The sequence below is a fragment of the Sorex araneus genome, chromosome 1 (assembly GCF_027595985.1).
Source record: "Sorex araneus isolate mSorAra2 chromosome 1, mSorAra2.pri, whole genome shotgun sequence".
Classification (NCBI taxonomy): Eukaryota; Metazoa; Chordata; class Mammalia; order Eulipotyphla; family Soricidae; genus Sorex; species Sorex araneus.
In genome coordinates, this window is record NC_073302.1 from 206265795 (window position 1) to 206288924 (window position 23130).

At 41.5% G+C, this 23130-nt stretch overlaps 1 protein-coding gene across 5 annotated transcripts in view; it reads right to left on the minus strand.

The window, feature by feature from the left end:
• Nucleotides 1–23130, minus strand: part of LYPD6 (LY6/PLAUR domain containing 6) — a 155021-nt gene that overhangs the window by 118067 nt on the left and 13824 nt on the right. For 2 of the 5 annotated variants that reach the window (XM_055132816.1, XM_055132824.1), the window contains exon 2: nt 3404–3517. The exons of 1 other annotated variant lie outside the window; for it this stretch is intronic. The gene's annotated coding sequence lies outside the window, so the exon portion shown is untranslated. The remainder of the gene's footprint in view (nt 1–3403; nt 3518–23130) is intronic. 2 more of the 5 variants (XM_055132832.1, XM_055132846.1) reach the window with 1 other exon arrangement.

Sequence of the window (23130 nt, forward strand, 5' to 3'; positions counted from 1 at the left end):
ATCTTGGTTTATTTACTGAAAGCATTTCTGAGCTCCCAAGAAGATAAAAATCACTTGACAGCAAAACAAAAACAATTTAGACATAATATTTGGTACCGCTACAAAGCTCAGTTCTACTCAATAAGATTATATATCTTTGTATTTAATTTCTCTATTTAATTGGGAAGAATTTATATTGAATTATTTTTTGTCCCAGGGGTTGGGGGAATAATGAAGGAAGAAATTGAGGCAATCAAATAATTAAAACTTTTACAACTTTAATCTCCTTCTCTTTTCCCACCAAACTTAGAAGACTTGTTAGGGTTTTAAAAGCAAAACAGAATGTCCTGAGGATTGAAGTTTGGGAGATTAGGCAAACTCTCGCTCGATAAGCCACATTTGACTTTGGTTGGGTCAAGGCAAAGTTCTTCTGCTTTGTTGCTGTGGGGTCACACCTGGCAATGCTCAGAGGTTAGTCCTGGCTCAGCACTCAGGAATTACTACTGGTGGTGCTAAAGACTTTATGGGATGTTGGGGACCAAACCCAGGTCAACTGCCTGCAAGGCAAATACCTTACCCTCTGTACTATTGCTCCAGCCCCAATCAAGACAAAGTCTTACAAACTCTTTTGCACCAATTAGGATCCCAGAAAATGTCCACATTGACTGGGTCAGTGAAGATAATGCAGTCTGTACAGTAGGTCTTCAGCTGCAATCACCGTACTTGTCCATCATTCCCCATTGCAAATATTCCCTATTGTAAATATGCACAAGTTTCTGGAAAACTACTGACTAGATGTAGACTCTTACCTCACCACAGGTCTACCATGCATAAAACTGGACCCTCCCTCTTCTCTTCAAAATTTGCTCTATAGCCTCTGTTGGTTAGATTATTTTCCAAGCATGGCTGTTTTCTTGACAATAAAGCCCTTCTATTCTATTAAAGTGTTTTTGTACTTTTGGGACAACATGAAGAACACTGTTCTAGATACGTAGAACTCCCAATGAATGCAGGCATTGGAGCAATAGTACCTGGGCAGGGCACTTTTCTTGCATGTGGCAGACTCTGGGTCCATTCCCAGCATACCATATGGTTTTCTGCATACCACTGGGAGTAATTCCTAAGTTCATAGCCAGGAATAACCCCTGAACACTGCTAGGTGTGATCCGAAAAAAAAAAAAAGAATTCTAGATGAATGCAGAGGGAGGAAAGAGAATGAGAGAGTCATAGTACATGAAGACTTTAGGGCTAGATCTAACGGAGCAGTACCAGTGGTTTATTCTCTGTTTTGGTAAGTACATGCTGGTGTAAACCTCATGGGAGATTGATTGACTGACTGCAATTAGAGGCATGGTTCTCAGCTCCCATCTGCCACAAGAGTCTGTCATATTCTCTCTCTGAATCTGGAGTCTGCCATGGGACTAACTTTGGTCAACAGGATATTAGTAAATGTGGCACACCAGAGGTTTAAATACCTGGGTTCCTTTATACCTTTTCATTTTTAGGACTTGGAGAGGCACACCCTACAGGGACCACTCCTATCTCTGTGCTCAGATATTACTCTTGTCAGTGCACAACAGACTGTATGGAGGTCAAGTATCAAACCATGGCTGGCCAACTTCGAGGCAAGTGCCTTAACCCCTGTATTATCTCTAAATCCAAGGATTTTTTTCAGCTTTATTGAGGAACACTTGACAAATTAAAAAGTATAGTGAAACCTTTGAACCCCCCAAATCAACTCCCATAACATTCTAATAACTGGGTCCATGTGTCAAAACAGGAGCTACACTAGAGAAATGCCAAAGGTAGGATGCCATGGCAGAAGATACTCTAACTTGAAAGTTAGAAGACCTGCACTGAGTCAGCTCCTAACACCCAATTACTACTTGTGCCAGTTTGGAGGGGCAAAGTGCTACTTATTACCTGAGTTCTTTTTCTGGCACTGTAAAAGGAACGAAGTTATCAAGCTTACAAGGTTATTAGGACCATTATAATATTAGCAAAGCACTTTGCAAGCAAGATGCTGCTCAGTAGAAGGTAAACCACCCAGCAGAAGTACCATCTGGGTGGAGGTCTGCATCGAGAAGCTGACAGTTGACACAACTGTGAATGACTGCCTCCGAGAGGGGGAGGCCTGTGTGAAGGAACTGCTCGTTAGAAATATTAGCATGTCTAGGTTAGAAAACAACAACACAAGAATGACACCATGAGACTGATTTAGTCTGCTGCCGCAGATAGTGAGAGACACTCAGACCACAGAAAAGTGATGAGAGAAAAATCTCCCGTCTTATCATTCATCTACGTGCCTTCAGCTGACTACATGTCCAATCACCTGGGGCACTTCTGGAAACTTCTGAAATATGTCTGAGCCTGGAAGATTGTGAGAACGCCATACATATTTATGGAATAAGAACAACGGCAAGGCTGCAGTGAGATAAGCATTCTCATGCATTACTTCTGGAAGGGCAAATTAGTCTTTGAAGAAGGCAATCTGTTCATAAGTACCAAATTATTTTCTTTAATTTTGTTAGGTTTTAATTGTTTTACATCCAAACCCTTGTTCAAGTAAGCCTATGTCTGATGACCACTCTCAGGCAAATAATGAAAGAGCAGCAAAAATGGACACATAAGAATGCCAGTTGCTTGCACTGGGTGACTGTACATTATGCCAGTGAGAACAACTTGACTTGCTTTGAACATGCATGAAACACTTGTGCTCTGTAAGCCCTATGTTACAGGCTGGGATATCTGACAGGTAAACAAAAGAAACAATAAATCAAAACAAGATGCTACAAAAAGTCTGGAGTTCTCGCAACCAAAACGGCAGCTCATTAATATTTCAAAATTTTGAGAACCTGCCAATCAGTTCAGGTCTGGTCAGGTTAGGTCTCAGCCTTCCATCATCCTGGTGATCTCAACTAATCTCAAAATCAAACGGTAGACAATTGCCAATTGAAGCACCAAAAATGCACAAGGAAGATTGCAGGCAACATCAGAACAGGGAAGCAAAGAGTAAATTCCACTTTGCTGGCTTTCTTTGTAGACCCAATCTTTGTGAGTCAGGGGTCTCCCCCTTGCCCTGGATTTTCAACTCATCATTGGCCTAAGATTCTACACTACAAATGACAAGAATTCTCAAGGGATTAATTGTTCTCTTATTCTCCCAAACCCAATGAAAAGCTGCTAAAATCATGTAAGTTCCCACTAGGTCTTATCTTCCTGCAGGCTATAAGATAGAAATGTTCTCTCAGGGATGTAATGAGAAGAATTCATTGTGAGAAGAAAAATAAATTAAGGGGGGCAAGAGAAAGAAAGAAAAATTCAATTTTCTATGAGGGAGTAAACTGCGAACTCTTTTAGCCAAAATCACAAAAGAGCACTTCATTCAAGTGCAGTTATCAAGTACTATTAAGAGCCTACTTACCAAATGAGTCAGACATCAGAGCTAATCAGCCAGGAGACCCCCATCAGGGCAACTACAGACCATCACAGGAAGTCCTCACTTAGGGTATGTCCCATCGATCCTTGAAAACTGCAACTTCAAACAAAATAGCATTATCATGATACATGATAAAAGCAGGTTGCTAACAGCCAAGCTCATTATTTTCTTTTTCTTTTTCTTTTTGGCTATACCCAGCAGTACTTAAAGTTCACTTCTGGTTCTGTGCTTTGGAGTCACTCTTAGCAGCGCTCAGGGACCATGTGTAGTGTCAGGAGTCAACTAGGATGAGCCACATGCAAGGCAAGTATCTTAACACTACAACACTATATACTATATCTCTAGCCCAGAACTGTTTTTCCCCCTTCTTCTCATAAATATTCTATTAAAACAATGTTGAATGAGATTATACACGCTACCACATATATGAGTAAGTAGTATACCATTCATAGATTATTTCATACTTTCCATAACATTTCCATGTTACTGATCATTTGAACTTCACATTAAACCCTTGGGATAAACAGAAAAAGATCTGACAAACACAGGTAAGCCAGATCTAGGTGAGCTGAATTGCTCGCATTTACAGACCCAACTGATTACTGAAGGTGAGGCAAGGAACTGGTAGGACATGGTCTCACACCCATTCTTCACATCAGGCTGGCACAATCTTCTTCACCAGATATCAGAAGGTGGTTTTACATCTGCTAAAGCCAGTGGAATCCAACATAGTGTCCAAAGACAACCATGCTGACCCACTTTTCCTCATTCTATCCTGATTATAACATGTTTGCAATAGTAAGTGGTATGGCTACCTACACAGTGACAGTTGACAATTATTATGATAACCTCTGTAGAGCCTTACAAGAAATTGAAAGACCTTTCATGTTCCTGGGAAAAACCCTCTCATATCTCAGAAAACTTATGCATAAACCTCCCCTTGTTTCATCTATAACCAATGATGATAATAAAAAGCTGGATGCCACTTACAAGTGGGGCTACACTGCTCACCGCTTACTTGGTAAATCCTCTCTATTCAGGGGTGAAGGAAGATGCATGATGGTTCCTCCAAGCTCTGTGTGCAGAAGTCACTTCCAGTGGTGCTCAGGGGGTCATTTGGTATGGGATTGAGCCCAGGTCTCTTGAATGTAAAGCATGAGCTCAGCTCAACTCTCTGGCCCAATAAATTCTACTTGTCTTTACCAACTCACTCTTGAATTCTTTCCTGCACTAAGTAAAGAAACTTCTGTGTTTCTGACTTAAGACATTTCCTTCAGAGCAGGTCTCAGCCACTTTCTCTTGCATCAAAGGTATCAATATTCGAAGTGAACTGAGAAAAGGACTCTCCTTCACTGTTGGTGGGAATGCTGACTGGCTCGGCCTTTTTCTAAAACAATATGGACATTCCTCAAAAGACTAGAAATTGAGCTCCCATTTGACCCAGCAATACCACTTCTGGGAATATACCTTTGGGGCCCAAAAACACACTGCAGAAATACCATTTGCACTCCTGTGTTCATTGCAGCACTATTCACAAGAGCCAAAATCTGGAGACAACCTGAGTACCTGAGAACAGACAAATGGATAAAGAAACCATGGCACATTTACACAACGCAATACTTAGCAGCTGTTAGGAAAACTGAAGCCATGAAATTTGCCTATTAATGAATGGACATGGAGAGTATCATGCTGAGTGAAATGAGTCAGAAGAAGAGGAACAGATATAGAATGACTGCATTCATTTGTGGTATGTAGTATACCACAAATTATAATATCCACAGCCAAGGAAAACAGGCTAGGAGAACTGATCAATGATTGGAATCAACCACAAGTGTGTGTACAGGAGAGGGTAGGTAAGATAGAGAAGGGAACAATATGATAATAATAGCTGGAAGTGATCATGTTGACAAGAACTGAATGCTAAAAGTAGGTAAAGGGATATTCCTGATGACCTTTCAGTATATGTATTGCAAACCACAATGCCCAAAAGGGGGGAGGAGAGAGAGAGAGAGAGAGAGAGAGAGAGAGAGAGAGAGAGAGAGAGAGAGAGAGGAGAGAGAGAGAGAGAAAGCCATAGAGGCAGGCTGGGGGATAGGGGTGGGGGTGTGATGGGAGGGAACTGGGGACACTGGTGCTGGAAAATGTACACTGATGGAGGTATGGGTGTTGGAACACTGTATGACTGAAACCTAATCATGAACAGCTTTGTAAGGGTCTATCTCACCGTGATTCAATTAAAAAAAAAAACTGAGCTCTCCTAGGTTTATTCTTCCTGAGTTAGCACATGCCAATTCTGTATACACAATAGAGCAAATAATTAGACAAAATAGAGATTAAGTGCTTGCTCACTCCCAGTGCTATCCTTGTGTACAGTGTGATTTAGAGCAGATTATTAAAATATACCATATACCTGTTCCCTCCCTGTGAAGTGTGGATAGGGACCGAGTCCTGTGTGTCAGGCGTGTGTTAGGGATGTATTAGTTTCCCACTATGAAAAATTACCATATATTTGCTATAACAAAATACCACATGCTCGGAGTTTAAAACAACACAAATGTATTAACTCAGAGATCTGGAGGTAAGGTGTGTGCAAGAGGTCCAAGAAGTCCCACCGGCGAGAGTTCAGTGCTGGCATGTTGTGCTCCTTCTGGAGGCTCCAAGGGAAAATCTGTGCATTGCTTTTCCTAGGGGCCACATATTTCTCGGCTTTCTGTCTTTGAAGCACATCACCAACCACTGTTTCTGTATGTTCTCTCTTCTCTCCCCGTGCATCCCTCAGCACGGCACTTTCTCTGCCCTTGATCCTCTGCCTCCCTCCAGTAAGGCCCTAGGATTACACTGGACTCACCAGGATTACCAGGCTAATTGCTCATCTTGGTTTCCTTAATTTCATTACATCTACAAAATCTCTTCTGCTATGTAAAGTATCACTCACATGTTCCAGGGATTAGAACATATGTATCTCCAGAGGAACCTTATTCAGTCCACAACAATAGCAAGGAAAAATTTTACATATCACCTGAGCTCAAGAATTGAATAAAACGTATGTATTTTTTCTGTTTCTTTTTTTATTTTTATTTTATTTCTTTTGCTTTTTGGGTCACACCTGGCGATGCACAGTAGTTACTCCTGGCTCTGCACTCAGAAACCACTCCTGGTGGTGCTCAAGGGACCATATGGGATGCTGGGAATCGAACCTGGGTCTGCTGAGTGCAAGGCAAACGCCCTACCCGCTGTGCTATCGCTCCAGCCCTGTATTTTTTCTGTTTCTTATAAAAATTAATTTACTGAAGGTATTCTTAGTTTAAGAGCTGTCCATGTTTCACATCTGCACATGTATGTTCATCGCAGCACTGTTTACAATAGCCAGAATCTGGAAAAAACCCGAATGCCCCAGAACGGATGACTGGTTGAGGAAACTTTGGTACATCTATACAATGGAATACTATGCAGCTGTTAGAAAAAAGGAGGTCAAGAATTTTGTAGTTAAGTGGATGGGCATGAAAAGTTTCATGCTGAGTGAAATGAGTCAGAAAGAGAGAGACAGACATAGAAAGATTGCACTCATATATGGTATATAGAATAACAGAGTGGGAGACTAACACCCAAGAACTGTAGAAATAAGTACCAGGAGGTTGACTCCATGGCTTCGAGGCTGGCCTCACGTTCCGGGGAAAGGTCAACTCAGAGAAGCGATCACCAACTACATTGTAGTCGAAGGCCATGTGGGGGAAGGGAGTTGCGGGCTGAATGAGGGCTAGAGACTGAGCACAGCGGCCACTCAACACCTTTATTGCAAACCACAACAGCTAATTAGAGAGAGAAAACAGAAGGGAATGCCTTGCCACAGTGGCAGGGTGGGGTGGGGGGGAGATGGGATTGGGGAGGGTGGGAAGGACACTGGGTTTACGGGTGGTGGAGAATGGGCACTGGTGAAGGGATGGGTTCCCAAACTTTGTATGAGGGAAGTATAAGCACAAAAGTGTATAAATCTGTAACTGTACCCTCATGGTGATTCTCTAATTAAAAATAAATAAATTAAAAAAAAAAAAAGAGCTGTCCATGTTTCTATGTTTGAGGAGTGCAAAGCTACCACATCATGCTCATCACCAAGTGACAATAATCCTCAAACACAGTCCATAAGACCCTTACACACACACACACACACACACACACACACACACACACCCCTTAGATTACCTCAGTCAGAATCTGTGGGTTTTTTCTTATTTGGCATTGCTTTGTTTCTATGTGTGAGATCATTCAGTATGCTTTTCTCTGTCTGACCTATTTCACTTAAAAAAAGAATTCCATCCATATGGAAACAAAATGTAAGGTTTCATCTTTTCTTATAGCTGAGTTCTATTCCATGGCCTATCTACACTCCATTCAGTGTTCAACTGTGAAGCCCAGTGCGGCACACGTAGGATCTTATTATAATCATCTTTTGAATTTAACAAATTATTAATGTACCAAATGCCTCAAAAATTCTTATATTTCTCTGAATTGACAGACATACTTCTCAAATTTAGGGATTAATAACAAAAAGGTTGCAAGATAATAACACATATTAAAATTCGTGTTCCTTAGTTGGACATATATATGTATACATACATACACATGTGAATAATGCCCACATACATGAACAGTAAAATACATTGATGCTGGCCCATACCACTGGTGGCTCACACTTGGATGTGCTTCAATAAAAATTGTAGTACCAGAGTCAAGCATTAACAAGTATGTACATACACACAGGTTTGGCTAAGGAAGAATTATATATCAATCTGTCTCTTTCGTTGTGCTTCTATTCTACCTTTGCTTAGTCCCATATCCAGCTGCAAACATCATTCAACACTGAACCCTAATGATATTCAAACACATGACTTTCCTTAATTAATCCTATTCTTTGTGCTGTGTCTCGGTCCACATTCTTCCTTCATCCTTTCTGTCTTCCCCAAGTTACCCATCTTGCCCAGATGTCCCATTTTCAGCTCTCATTTCTACAGCTGTCTGTGGTCTGAAAGGACCACTCCCTCTTGGATGGCCCACTGTTACTTCCATCACCACTTCTTTACACACATCTGTCTCCCTAGCAGAGTTTTAGTTTCTGAACATGTCAGATACTTAAAAGATGTTGATTGATTGAATGACTGAATCAATGAATATAATAGAAGGAAAAGAAACAGTAAGTGTATGATCGATTCTTTCTAAGGCAAAATACATTTCTTTTGTTAAATTCATTTATAGGTATTGGGGCCTGAGAGATACAGCAGATAGGGAGCTTGCTTTGCATGCACTGACCCAGATTTGATCCTCAACATCCCACATGGTCTCCCTAGCACTGCCAAGTGTGGTCCAAAATACAAACAAATAAAAATTCATTTATAGGTCCAGAAACCAATCTTGTTTATTCACACAAAAAAATTAAAGGTTGAAGCTGGAGCAATAATATAGCACGCAGCTGATCTGGGATTGATCCCTGGCATTCCAGAGTGTCCAGAACACTTCCAGGAGTAATTCTGAGTGCAGAGCCAGGAGTACCCTCTGAGCACTGCCAGGGATCATTCAAAAAAAAGAAAAAAATTAAAGGTAAGAACTTCTAACTTTTTGGTAGAGTGGCACAAATTTTGCCAAATAATATCTTCCACAATTTAGGGGGTAAAGAACAAACAACAACATTTATCAGGAAAAAAATTGACTAATTTTAAAATTCCCTTTATTCTTTCATGTTAGAAAAGACTAGAAATTGAACAATTACCACCTGAAATTGCATGCTGCTTTGGGATTATAATTTGTAAAACTGAAAGAGTGGGGCATTTATTTTTGCTCCATCAGTGCTGAAACAGCTACAGTGTTACCTTCAGGGCTACATTTATGACCGTATCAGTCAACAAGCCCACAGAAACAGCTCTCAGGGAACCTGATCACCAGTGGTGTAAAGTAAGCATGTTAACATGTGCCAGGTAAGGTGGCTATTAATGTGTTCCCCTCTGGAGCTCCCCTAAGAAGCACATTACACTTAATTTGAAAAGGAATGTCACGTAAATGTGTATCCATATCCTCCCTCAAGCCAAGGAGACAATGCCATTTCTAGCAAAAAAAAAAAAAAAGTGCTTGCTCTGTGTCAATTATAATGCAAACATAGGTTGTGATACAGGCATTTGAAGATAAAGCTTATAAAGCTCTCTTTAGTAGAAAAACTGGATTCAATGGTTAAATGCCAATCGGAGTGGGAACAAGACAGCTGAAAATACAAGATTTAGATGCAAACCACAACTCTTTTGGGGATACATTACTACATAATGGCTGTCAGGAGTGAATCCTAAGTGGGTTGTCTCCATGAACTTAGGGGGAGCAGATTCCTATTTCTGTAGCAAAATTTCTGTGAACACATAGATAACCCAGAAAATTTTTGAAGAGTTACAATTTAAGTGGGTTTGGAAAACTTCCTTAGCCTAGAAAGAAGGGTAAAAACTTAATTGGCATAATAAAAATAAATGAAAAAATAAAGAAAAACCAAAAGAACATTTCCTCCAACTACTATACATACATACAGAAGCAAATACCTCCTAAGGTAGTCATGAAATTTGGCCTTGTGACTGATCTATTCATCCTGAGAAAACATTTAGCCTTTAGAAAAGGGCATTCTCTCTGGGGCCAGAAGTAGATTGTGAGCTTCATCATTTGACCTTTTCATTTGCCTTCTCTGAGCTGCCTCTTCTTCATGCATTATGAAAAGGAAGTTGAGCATCACTGGGACTCATGGGGGAAAAAATCAAAGGAGACCTGCTCTAAATCATCAACTCAGGAACTCTTTTCCTGTCTACATTATATCCAGTTCCATATGTTTTTCCAAACCATGAAGAGCAATGGCATGCAGAAAAGTGATCGTCTGGGGATTTTTTTTTTGGCTGGGGCAGGGGGTGGGGAGGGGGGTAGGGCAAGAACCTGCAAGAGTCATCATCGGGAAGAATGAGATGGTGTGTCCATGTTTTGGGAAGGGAAGCATGTCACGTATCAGGATTCTTTGGCCCACATTAATTACGTTAGAATTATCATTTAATGATTCACAAGAAAGGATTCACCAGTGACAGGCACAATGTGGTCCTATCCCCAGACAGAGCCGACTGGTCGGAGTAAATGTTTGTCCTAATCTGAGCCAATCAGCTCTCTTCCCTAGCACTGCTGACTCCGGGACTAGAGAGAGTACGTAGCAGTCCTACATGGAAGCATAATCTACATGGTGTGCAAATGAAATCATCCTCCCACCTGGCCTGTAGGAAGGAAGAATTAAATCAACAAAGCTGAAGAAATCAAGAGATAGGGACAGAGTATTGAATGCATTCAAGTCCCTTCTAGTGAATCATTCCATAGCCTTGGTCTTCCAGCAGTTCCACTCTCTGTCTCTTCCTACAATTATCCTGCACTTACTGATGTAAGGTAGGGACAGCACAGCCCATCACTATAAAACTGTACTGGTCGTTAAGATCACAAAGACTAGTCAATCCTTACAGAGGGTCCTAATACAACAAGTTAGGAACAAGAAAAACTATCCTTTCTCTCTTGCTCATAAGATAATCCTATAGAAAATTCGTCTCAGTTCATTTGATTTGTGTCTTTGTTGCTTTAGTCTAAATACAAGATGAAAACAATGAAAATATTTATTTATTTATTTATTTATTGCTTTTTGGGTCACACCCAGCAATGCTCAGGGGTTACTTCTGGCTCTGCACTCAGGAATTACTCCTGGCAGTGCTGGGGGAACCATATGGGATGCTGGGATCAAACCCAGGTCTGCTGTGTGCAAGGCAAATGCCCTGCCTCTGTACTATTGCTCCAGCCCCAATCATGAAAAGATCGTATGCCTGAATTATACTTTCAAACAGATTAGGAAATTTAGAAGGTAACTAGTGTGAGAAGACCTCCATGACATTCAGCCAGCTAAATGCACACAAATCCTTTGTCTTAAAAGATGGTGGGGTCCACTGTGAACAGGTTATACCTTTATGCACATATGTATGAAGATCTTTTCTTAGCACCAGAGGTTTAGGCCAGTATCTCCTCTCCCTAATTCGATGTGATCTTGAGATAACGTGAAATTATAGTGGGGGAATAACAAAAACAATTTGTAGCCCTCAGAGAAGTTGTGAAAGTATATAATTTTCCAAAACCTTAATCAAAGCTTTCAGGATGCAAATATAATTAGCATGGAGTGCTAAAACATATAAAATATTTATGGGATAAAATTGATTAGAAGAGGGGCCGGAGCGATAGCACAGCGGGTAGGGTGTTTACCTTGCACGCGGCCGACCCGGGTTCAATCCCCGGCATCCCGTATGGTCCCCCAAGCACTGCCAGGAGTAATTCCTAAGTGCAAAGCCAAGAATAACCCCTGAGCATCGCTGGGTGTGACCCAAAAAGCAAAAAAAAAAGAAATTGATTAGAAGAGTGGGATCCAGGAAAGGAATTAGAATTGATACATGAAGAATTGATACATTAAGGTAGATTAAATTGCTATAATATTCATCCACATGAATTATGTGTATTATTAGAAAAAGATAACGTCATACAAAATGGACAATGACAGTAATACAGTTTTATGTTTCCTTGTTTGCTTTGGTTTTTGAGCACATCCAATGACACTCACAGGCTACGCCCAGTGCTCAGGAGATCATGCGGTGCAGAGCTCAAACCCCAATTCCCATGTGCAAAGTAGGCCCTCCAGCCTTTTAAGCCATCTCTCCCTGACTCCTTCTATTTTTGAGCTAGAACACTGAGACATGCTAGTGTTCATGACCTCAGCCATGTAGACTGTTCTAGCAGTCTGCAATATAAAAAAAGCTCTGATCAACTGAAAAGACTAAGCCACTTACCAGAAATGTGTTTTGTCCCACAGTGATAAAAATACAATTTAGGCAACCTTTCATTCAACAAATTCTAGCTCTCTTCACAACAGTGCCTCAATGGCCAGTTGGTAATACACTCTATGTCTCCATGCCTTAGTTTCCTCACTCCTCTCCTCAATTCTCAGGGGCCTAGACCCCCTAAGGCAAACCCCTTGGTCATGCCATTAAGCATATGGGCCCTGCTGTGATATAAACCAGTCCAATGTGCCAACAGCTGATGGTTCTCTAGATTTTGCAAATGGTTAATATGTCTCAGCCACTACTCAAACTTGAAACACACTGGCTTTTTCACCAAGTAAAAGAGCCTTGAAAGCACAAAACAGAAGGAAAAGGTGAGTGTCAGTGGCTGCTGGACACATTCCAGACTTTTCTCGCCTGGATGCATTCCTTCATAAAAACTGGAGCAAGTACTTCCAGTACTATATTGAAGAGAAGTGGTGAGAGTGGGCATCCTTGTCTTGTGCCTGATCTTAGAGGAAAGGCCCTTAGTTTTTCTCCATTGTGGATAATGCTTGCCATAGGCTTGTAGTAGATGGCTTCGACTACCTTGAGGAAAGTTCCTCCAAAACCCATTTTGGTGAGAGTTTTCATCATGAACGGATGTTGAATCTTGTCAAATGCTTTCTCTGTATCTATTGATATGATCATATGGTTTTTATCTTTACTTTTGTTGATATGATGGATTATGTTGATTGATTTCCGGATGTTAAACCATCCCTGCATCTCCTAGTGATAAGTAAGCCTATTAAAAGTAAATTTTTGTTTTATAATTTCTCACATGTCCTTTTGTTTAAATCAAATGGCTCTGTTTTCTGAACAAGTTACCAATTTTCTTTTACCTACCTGCTGTATTATTGCTCTGGCCCTGAGTTACCAAGTTTTTATTATTTGTGGATTTTTTTTTCTTCTCTTTTTGCTTTGAAATTCTCTGATCAGGAAATTTCTCTGATACTTTTAAAACTATTCCATTTAATAATTGTCTAATTTAACAATTTCAGTTGACAATTTTATCACGAGAAATAACTTTGTAACAATTAAGGGAACACCTAAGTAAAAATTGCCTTTTTTTCCTGGTCAAAAAAAAAAAAACTGGAGCAAAGGGTCATAGAGCCACAGCCCCATGCAGGTTCTTCTGGGGTGCTGGAGCTCTGCACCTCTAGTTTAAATGGTTCTTCCTTTCCCAGGAACATCCAAAGTCCCCTAACCAGCTTAATGAGCTCTTGAGCCATCTCTCCCCACAGCCAGTCATATCCCCGCCCCACCTCCTACCTCCCTGGTGCACCAGTGAGACCTGTCAGAGAAAATCTGCATCAAATAGATTCATGTGATGGGGAGTGGCAGAGAGAAGAAAAAAGGAAAGAAAAAGCCACAAACATTCTGTTTGTACCTTTCTCACAGAAACCCATCCCTATCCCATTTACCAATCTCATGCCAGAGTTCGAGAACTCCCTTTTTAAAGAATAGCAAAAAAGCACCACTAAAGTCCCATTCGACAAGAATAGTAGAAATAAGTACCAGGAGGTTGGCTCCATGGCTTGGAAGCTGGCCTCACATGCTGGGGGAAAAGGCAGCTCAGATGAAGAAGGGAACACCAAGTAAAATGTGGTTGGAGATCCTGCTCGGGAAGGGAGATGTGTGCTGAAAGTAGACTAGAGACTGAACATGATGGCCACTCAATACCCCTATTGTAAACCACAACACCCAATTGGAGAGAGAGACCAAAAGGGAATACCCTGCCATAAAGGCGGGGTAGGGTGGGGGAGATGGGATTGGGGGGTGGGAGGGACACTGGGTGGACAATGGACACTGGTGGAGGGATGGGGTTCTCGAACATTGTATGAGGGAAACACAAGCACAAAAATGTGTAAATCTGTAACTGTACCCCCCACGGTGATTCACTAATTAAAAAATAAATTAATTAATTTTAAAAAATAAAGTCACATTCGATTTTTTTCTGAGCAAAGTTTTGGCTTCTGCAGAGAAGATGTTTCCCCATCAAGCTGCAATTTTTATCACAAGCCCCACTGCTTTTGCCATCATCTGACGGAGCCAGCAATTTCTAATTTACAAGCGGGAGAGGGACAGAAAAGAGCCTGAAAGAAAGATTTCAAGGTGGAGAATGGTTTTAGTTTGGTTTGTTTGAAACGAGCATTTCAGGCTGGGATGAGCCAAGTACAAAATTCAAGTCACATAGGAACAACCTTGATGGGGGGAGGGGTAACCTGATGTTCACATTCATTTGCCTCCCTTCTTGAAGTAATTCATCTTGAAAATTTCTGTGGAAATTCTACAGACTTGCCCAGAAATGGCACCAACCATCTGTAAGTAAAAACAAAAGCTCTCTGTAGTATATATCACAGGTTCAAAGCACTTCGGCATCGGCAGATTGAACACGTTATTAAAAGAATTTAACTGCAAAAAGAGCCTCCATAATTACACAGCAGCTGGTCTAATGTTGACAAAACAACTTTTAAAGGCTTTCAGAAGCCTTAAAGGCTAATCAATTAAAAAGGCATGAATAGTAATGTTTCTTCCATCCTTAACACTTGGGGCTGCGGCTCCAGCAAATACAGTGAGGTGTTCATTTTGGAACAATCATTTCTTATATCCTACAATTAAGTCAAACACAGGAATAAATTCTAAGTGTGTCTAGGTGAGCCCATCAGACTTAAAATAAAATAACTGCATAAAACTCAATTATAAACACCGAACTTAATGAGCATTTCCATACTAGTAAAGTTACCATCCAAATGCCACTGGCTCCTTCCAGGCTCTGAGCTCACTTTTCCAAGAACAGGCAGAGAAGAATTTGGAATCGTCTACACTAGAGCTCTGAAGAAGGAAGGAAGGGAGGGAGGGAGGGAGGGAGGGAGGGAGGGAGGGAGTCTGCTCACTGCCTCCTGGGAGCACTGCCTCAATAACCTTGAGCTCTTGAGCCTCAACGACCTTGAGCCAGTGGTCGTATGTAACGGTCTCCACTGGCAGGTCCAGCAAGGTTCCTTTGCTTTCCCACTGAACATCAGCTCTGGCAGGAATCTTTCTTTACACTTGCTGCAATTCCCCCCCTGCCTCAATAATCGTATATGTCAAGGATCCAGTGCTCATGAGACTCTAAAAGCTTTTCTTTAAAGGACAGAGAGTGCTTTGGCTTAGTATCTTGGGCTTTGTGGACCCTATGGTCCTCTCACATGCAACCCCATCTTTCCCCTCCTACTGCTGTGTGAAAGCAGCCAATGCACCACATGGCAACAAAGACGTGTCTGGGTACTAGTAACATGTTATTGACAGGGCTTTGCCTGGGTGGCTCTGAGGAGGTATGGCTCAATGGTAAGAGACTGAGCTTGAGCCCCCATTCCACCCACACACGCTGAGATCAATTCCTGCAGTTGCCTCCCCCATCCCAGCAGTGCACAAGAATGTGCAGTCTCTGGAGCTACAACCAAGTCGTGTGAACTTTGCTAAGCACTGTGGCAGAGGCTGTGCAAACACTCTGGTTAGAAGCGTGACCCAAGGGGGAGCATGTGAATCTAGACCCCAGCAACTACAACCAGACACACTGAAACACTTTGCGGGGAACACATGTGTGACATATGTGATCCCCCCAGGAAGCACCACAGCTGAGTATGTGAGCTGCACAACCAGATGCTCAAACATCACAACCAAACGTGTGTGACCCCTGGTCATAGCAGCACTGGCATCAGAAAGGAAAGTGAGGGGGGAAACACACTTCTATTGACAAGGGAGCCAGAAAGCCCGATGTGTCCCGATGTGTCCCTGCTTTTTCCTCTAAAGACTGAGTCTCCATAGAGCCTGCAGATCACCAGTCACCATCCAACTGGGCATCATCCCCATCACTGTCCAATCCTCTCCAAGCATTTCTCCTTCTTCAGATGCTCTGCATAACTAGGCAGCGAAACCTTTGTCTCTCATAGAGATAGCACATGAGGTAAGGCGCTTGCCTTGCAACCAGCTGCAAAAGGTACTGACCCTGGTTCAAATCCCTGGCACCGCATGGCAATCCCCATTTAAATGTTAAACTGGAATAAAGGCTTTAAGAGGGAGAGCACCTTAGAAAAGGATCTTTACAGACAGAAAGACAAAGGAGGGAAAGCAGAGGATGAGAAGTAAGGGTGGACAGGCATCAGGGCTTTCATTAATTATACAGGTGATATGAGTGAGTGGTATAGCCACATATTCAAAACACAGATTCAAGAGAATGAAAACATGACATCTAAGTGCAACCACTGAAACTTTGTAATGCAACTCTCAAGTTGACAGGCAGGCATGGAGTTCAGGGTGGGGTGGGGAGGGAATCTGGGAACACCGGTGGAGGGAAGTTGACACTGATGGAGGGATTGCTGTTGAATTATTATATGCCTAAGTCATGGCTCTTTAACAAAATTTTGTAAATCATGGCTCTTTAACAAAAAATTTTTTTTAATTAAAGGGTCTTTAGAGACCCCAACAGTTGCCTCATTTCATTGCATTCTCCCTTTATTTTATCCTTCTCCAGGATAGGAGGCAAGTGGGGCACAGTGTTCTACTACATTCAGTAACACGTGCTCTCAAAGTGATTTCAGGCTCTGGGTCACCAAATGAAAGATTGGCCAAGGATGCTCCCAACAGTGCTAGAGAAGCTCCAGCCAGGCCATGGTGGACTTCTGCATACTCTCTGCTCCAGAAAACCCAGGCTAGTACATCCTCTTTGGTCGTGCTACCCATGGGGGCAGACACTAGCCACAGGGGGCCACTTAGAGTTAATTCAAATTCAGTTTACTACAATAAGAGCACTGTTTACAATAGCCAGGATCTGGAAAAAAAAAAAACCCGAGTGCCTGAGAACTGATGATTGGGTAAAGAAACTCTGGTACATCTATACAATGGAATACTATGCAGCTGTTAGAAAAGATGAAGTCACAGGGGCCGGAGCGATAGCACAGCGGGTAGGGCGTTTGCCTTGCACGCGGCCGACCCGGGTTTGATCCCCGGCATCCCATATGGTCCCCCAAGCACCGCCAGGAGTAATTCCTGAGTGCAAAGCCAGGAGTAACCCCTGAGCATCGCTGGGTGTGACCCAAAAAGAAAAAAAAAAAAAAAAGATGAAGTCATGAAATTTGCATATAGATGGATCAACATGGAAAGTATCATGTTAAATGAAATGAGTTAGAAAGAGAGGGACTGACATAGAAAAATTGCACTCATTTGTAAAATACAAAGTAACAGAATGGGAGACTAACAACCAAGATTATTAAAGATAAGTAATGGGAGGGTTACTCCACAGCTTAGAAGCTGGCCTCACATACTGGGGGTATGTTCAGGCATATGTTAAGGCAGTTCAGTTAGCCAAGTAAATGGTGCTAGGAGGATCTGCTCGGGATGGGAGACACACCCTAATGGCAGACTATAGACCAAACATTATGGCCACTTAGTACCCCTATTACAAACCACAACACCCAAAAGGAGAGAGAGCAAAAGGGAATCCCCTGCTACAGAGGTGGGGTGGGGGAGGGGAATGGGTGGGGATGGTGGGAGGGATGCTGGGACCATTGGTGGTGGAAAATGTGCACCTTTGGAGGAATGGATACTTGACCATTATATGGCTGAAATGCAAGCACAGAAGTTTGTCTAGAAAGAAGGAAAGAAAAAGAAAGAAAGAAGGAAAGAAAGAGAAAGAAAGAGAGAAAGAGAGAAAGAAGAAAGAGAAAGAAAGAAAGAAAGAAAGAAAGAAAGAAAGAAAGAAAGAAAGAAAGAAAGAAAGGAAGGAAGGAAGGAAGGAAGGAAGGAAGGAAGGAAGGAAGGAAGGAAGGAAGGAAGGAAGGAAGGAAGGAAGGAAGAAGAAAGAAAGAAATCCCTCCTTTCACCAGCCACCTGGGAAGAACTCAATAGTCACTGATGTCAAGGCTTCTCACGCATGTTATTCAGGCCAATGGAGATAAAGAAAATATCAGCACAGAAGACAATAGAAAGTATTACAGTTTAAAAAATGCCATACTTCCCCCCCCCCCACCCATGCCCAGCCATTTCAATCGGGGCACCCAGGAGTGGGGCAGGTGAGACTTCTCCCCACCCCAAGGGACACAGCCCTGGCAGCTGAAATCCTGGACCTTGTGACCAACCGCAATACCTCATACCACTCATATTCCACTTTAGGTGGGGTTTAACTTAACCCTGGTAAAATACAATAATCTTCACACACTCTCCCATAAGGAAAGTTTTGTGGAGCATTTTCAGCAGTTTATTCACAACAAACAATACAAAATAAATTATTTTGGTTCTGCTTTGGGGCAGGGGTTGGGGTTCAGGATGGAAACATCCAAAATATGGTGGTGGAAAGGTGTAATGGTGATGGGATTGGTGTTTGAATAATAAGTGTAATCAAATATTGTGAACTATTTTACAAAAATAAAATAAAATTTTAAAAAATGTCACATCTGGTTTGTCCAAAGCACTGACACCTTGAGTGTTTGATCATTCCTTAAGTAAAACAGAGAAACCAGTCCTGTGCTCTTATCTCAGGAAGTTGTGCCAAAGTCCTCATCCTACTACAACACCTGATGAAAGTTTTACACAAAATAAAAATGCGACTCGATTCTCATTGTAGATTCTGGTGCAAAGTAAAGACAAATTTTCTCTAAACATTTGTTCTAAAGTTGGCATTCTTTGTACTGTTTTATGAAGTTCATTTTGTTTTAATTATCACTTTATATCAGAAAAGAATGCAGGAGAGATTTTTTCCCTTTGTAATATATGACTCCAAAGTTCCAATAAAAGAGTAAAAATATCTATGTGTCTTAGATTTATCACCATGCAAGTAAAGTTATTCAATAGTCTGTCTCTAGGTAGAACAGCATATAATTTATTTTTCAGATTTACTTAAATTGCTGTCTCTCTAAAAACCCCATAACATGAAAAAGTTGCTAATAAATTTCAAATTTCCCACATAGTAAGTTTGGAGTACATAAAATTAGGAGAGGAACAGAATTCAAATTCCAGGCTGCTTTCTGAAAGATTAGATGACCTCCTCATAGTCCATAAAGTCTGTGAAACATCTGTTTTGATAAAATATGTATTAAAATTCCCCACATGTCAGTTTTAAGTTTCTACAAAATATAAGGCGGTACCAGCTGCAAGGATAAGGAGGAAAGCTGTTAGCAAAGTGTCTGCAAATGTTAGGGATTTTAATGGGCCCATGGTGTCTTATTATTTGCATATTATGATGCTAGGAAGTAGAGTGAACAAAGATCAGAAACCCTGCCCCATCATATGTGTGAGAATATTCTATCATAACCCAAGTGGACTTCCCCTTCCTACCTCTCTTCTGGGAGACTGTGGCGCTGAACTCTAGTGTATTCCAATCCAAAGGCCCACCTTCCAGAGCTGACTGATCTGCAGTGCCACATCCTCACCTTCTCACCTCTTCGAACCCACAAAGTCCTGCTTCTTCCAGCACCAGCAGCAAGTAACAAAAAACCAAACGACGGCAACTTTGTTTCCTCATTCTGTTCTGACATGCTGCTCTGATCTCTGTCTGATTCTGCATCTGCTCCTGTTTCCTAACTCCTACCAAGACAGCGAGCCTCCCCAAATTACTTCTTCACTCCTCTCTGAAAGTCCCTGAATTCGTAATCACAGTCCCAACCACCTAATTCCATACCTCTACATGGAAGAATCTGAGAAGCATTTCCAACATATCTGAAGCTACCTACTTCCCTTCTAACCTACACCTCAGCCATAACTATTGATCCCCCAATCTTTGGGAGCAACTTTGACCCTGGTTTCTCACTCACGATCCACATCCCACCCTATAGTAAATACCATCTTCTTCACTCTTTCCAAATAGCCATGGAAGGAACTTTCCACCACCTCCAATAAATCATTGGCTCTAGGCCAACAACATCTGGATTATTTCAACAGCCTCATTGCAACTCCCACCTATAGTTCATTTCCACAGTAGCTACAGATCTTTTGAATCATACGTTCAATCATTCTTCAGTATGAAGTCTCCCAACAGCTTTGCAACTTAACTTAAACGGAAAGAGAGGGAAGGAGAAAGAAGAAAAGGAAGGAAAGAAAGTAAAGATGAACAGAAGGAAGGAAGGAAGGAAGGAAGGAAGGAAGGAAGGAAGGAAGGAAGGAAGGAAGGAAGGAAGGAAGGAAGGAAGGAAGGAAGGAAGGAAGGAAGGAAGGAAGGAAGGAAGGAAGGAAGGACAACATCTTTGCTATAGCCTCCATGGACCATGATACCTTAGTGTTCCCTGATTAACTCCATCCCCATCATTGCTCTCCTTGTGTTTTTGAGAGCAGCAAGGCAGGCATTACAGCACCTGCCTACAAGGCTCTTTCTGCAGCAGTCCCCATCATCGTCTCCCTCACAATACCTTCCCCAGGCGTTCAACCCACAACTTCGGAGCGGAGCTCTTCTATGACCACCATATTTAAAATTGCTTCCCAGCCATCTCTGAAGTTCCCTTTACCTCTTCCCCGGTCTAATTTCCTCAAATCACTTATCACCAACATTCTGCATATTTTCTTATTTGCTTCCTTCTTTTCTGTCTCCACCCCTTGAGAATGTGAGCTCTGTGAGAAGAGAGGTTTCCGTCTTACCAATGCCTTATCCCTAGAGACTTTTGCCTACTTATTCATAATTGGGTCTCTACCTAGAACTGTAATGGCCATAAGCTGGTCCTCAAATATTTAAAGAGAGAAAAGTCAATTCCAGATTTCATGAAGACAGTTGCCATGTCTATACTTCCTTTCTATATCCTTGGATAAGACCCAGAAAAAAGTACTTGTTATCTGATTATTGCTATGTTTGCATTGGCAAGTGTGAAATATTAGGTCATTCAAATTGTTGGACATGTTAAATGCAGACAGTGTTGATGCAATATTGAGATGTAACTATTTTTAAAAGATTTCAAAGCTATTTAAACTTAAGCTCATAATCTCTGTTCAAGTATGAACAATTCTCAAAATCACCAATAAGAGACAGTTTCTTAAGTGCTGCCAAAAAAAGACAAAAATACCTGCCTGAGAAAGGAAAGGAAATCTTAATACCATCGTGTGTTGGATAACATTACAACAAATAAAATCAATTTAAATGCCAAGTCCTAAACTGTCATTTGAGTTGTTTTACCTTTAGGTTGATCCTAAAAATGGACCTGTGATTTTATTTATTAACTCCACTTTAATAAACAATGGCTTTGGTGATGACTTTGTGTTCAAGCATTTTTATACTGACAGACCAGTATTAGTTCTTAGTTTGATAGCTGAAAACCACTCACCAAAACAGTCTGTTAGGTACTTTTAAACCAGGGAATGAGACAGAGAAAGGAAAACCCAATCCTTCCCCTGACTGAGAGGAGAAGGGAAGGTGCCCTGTCATCTCTAAGCAACCAACTTTTTAACAAGGGACACTTTCTAGCTAATAAGTCTGAGAAATGTCTGGGAAGACATTTCTACACAGCCATGTGTCGCCTTTAAAACATCATCAAGTACAGACCCAGTGCAAATGAGAATCTTTTCCACAGATGATCACTTGAAGGTTCTGCAGAAAGCTTTATGGAAACCCTTCATCCATAAAATGATTGAGCATTCCAAAGGGGGACTGCTGGAACATGCCAAAACTAACCCTCCTTGGTAGTTTTACCACACTTAGGCTCAGACCCAGCAAACATGCAGAGCTACGTGAGAGGATTCAGGTTCCAAAGTTCATCAAACGGCAGCTTTTCAGAATCCATCACATGAATCTATCTACTCTGCTTTGTGAAGTCCATACACAGACTTCTAAATTTAATTCACTGAACTTGACTGGTGTCTCTTTACACACAGGAAAATAAACATTCTTCACTAATTAGCAGTATGCACGAGTTGTAAAACTTGTATTCCCCTGCCTCCCCAGCGTGCCGGTGATTAAACCTGGGGTCCCACACATCTCACACATGAGCTCTACTGCTGAGTCACATGCATGGTACTAAACACTGTACTTCTAGCTGTAAGTAAAAATAATATTGCATGCCAGATGATGGTTATTTCACTAGCATGGCAGTAGTAACATTTTAGGCAGCATCACTCACTAGCTACTTTGTTTATTGATTCAGCGATGATATGAGAAGGAAGAATTACTGTTTTTTGAATATCTACTGAGCAACTACACTGTTCAGGGCTTTCAGTGAGTGATGAAGTAAGGCACAGCTGATGGGTTTAAAGAAGATGAAAATCATAGACATCTTAGAATGAGAGAGCTGAATTACAAGGGAAGGAATATGGCACAATGTGACTAAGGAGCCATGAGATCTTTGAGACAAAACAGTATCATAATACCTTTCATCACTTGGGAAAAACAAATTACTAATTGTTCAATACATTTCAAAATTCAACTTTGATTAGAGAGAAAGTAAGAAGGAAATTGTCTGCCATAGAGACAGGGGTAGGGTAGGGTGCAGGTGGCGGGAGGGATTCTGGGGACATTGGTGGTGGAAAATGTGCACTGGTGGAGGGATGGGTGCTTGATTATTTTATGACTGAAACTCAATCATGAAGGCTTTGTAACTGTATATCATGGTGATTCAATTAAAAAACAATCAACTTTGGAGCCCAGGAATGAGGTTCGGTCAGAGAGTGCCTGCCTTGCGGGCATGAAACCCCAGGTTCACTCTGGAATCACCTCTCGTGCTGGTTGTGATCTTTGTGGCATTTTTGCTTGGGAATTGTGGCACTATAACAAAAGGTGTGACCTGACATCCTGTCCCCACAAACACCACAACCAAAGTATTCCAGTGACCATAACCAAATATGCTAGGACTC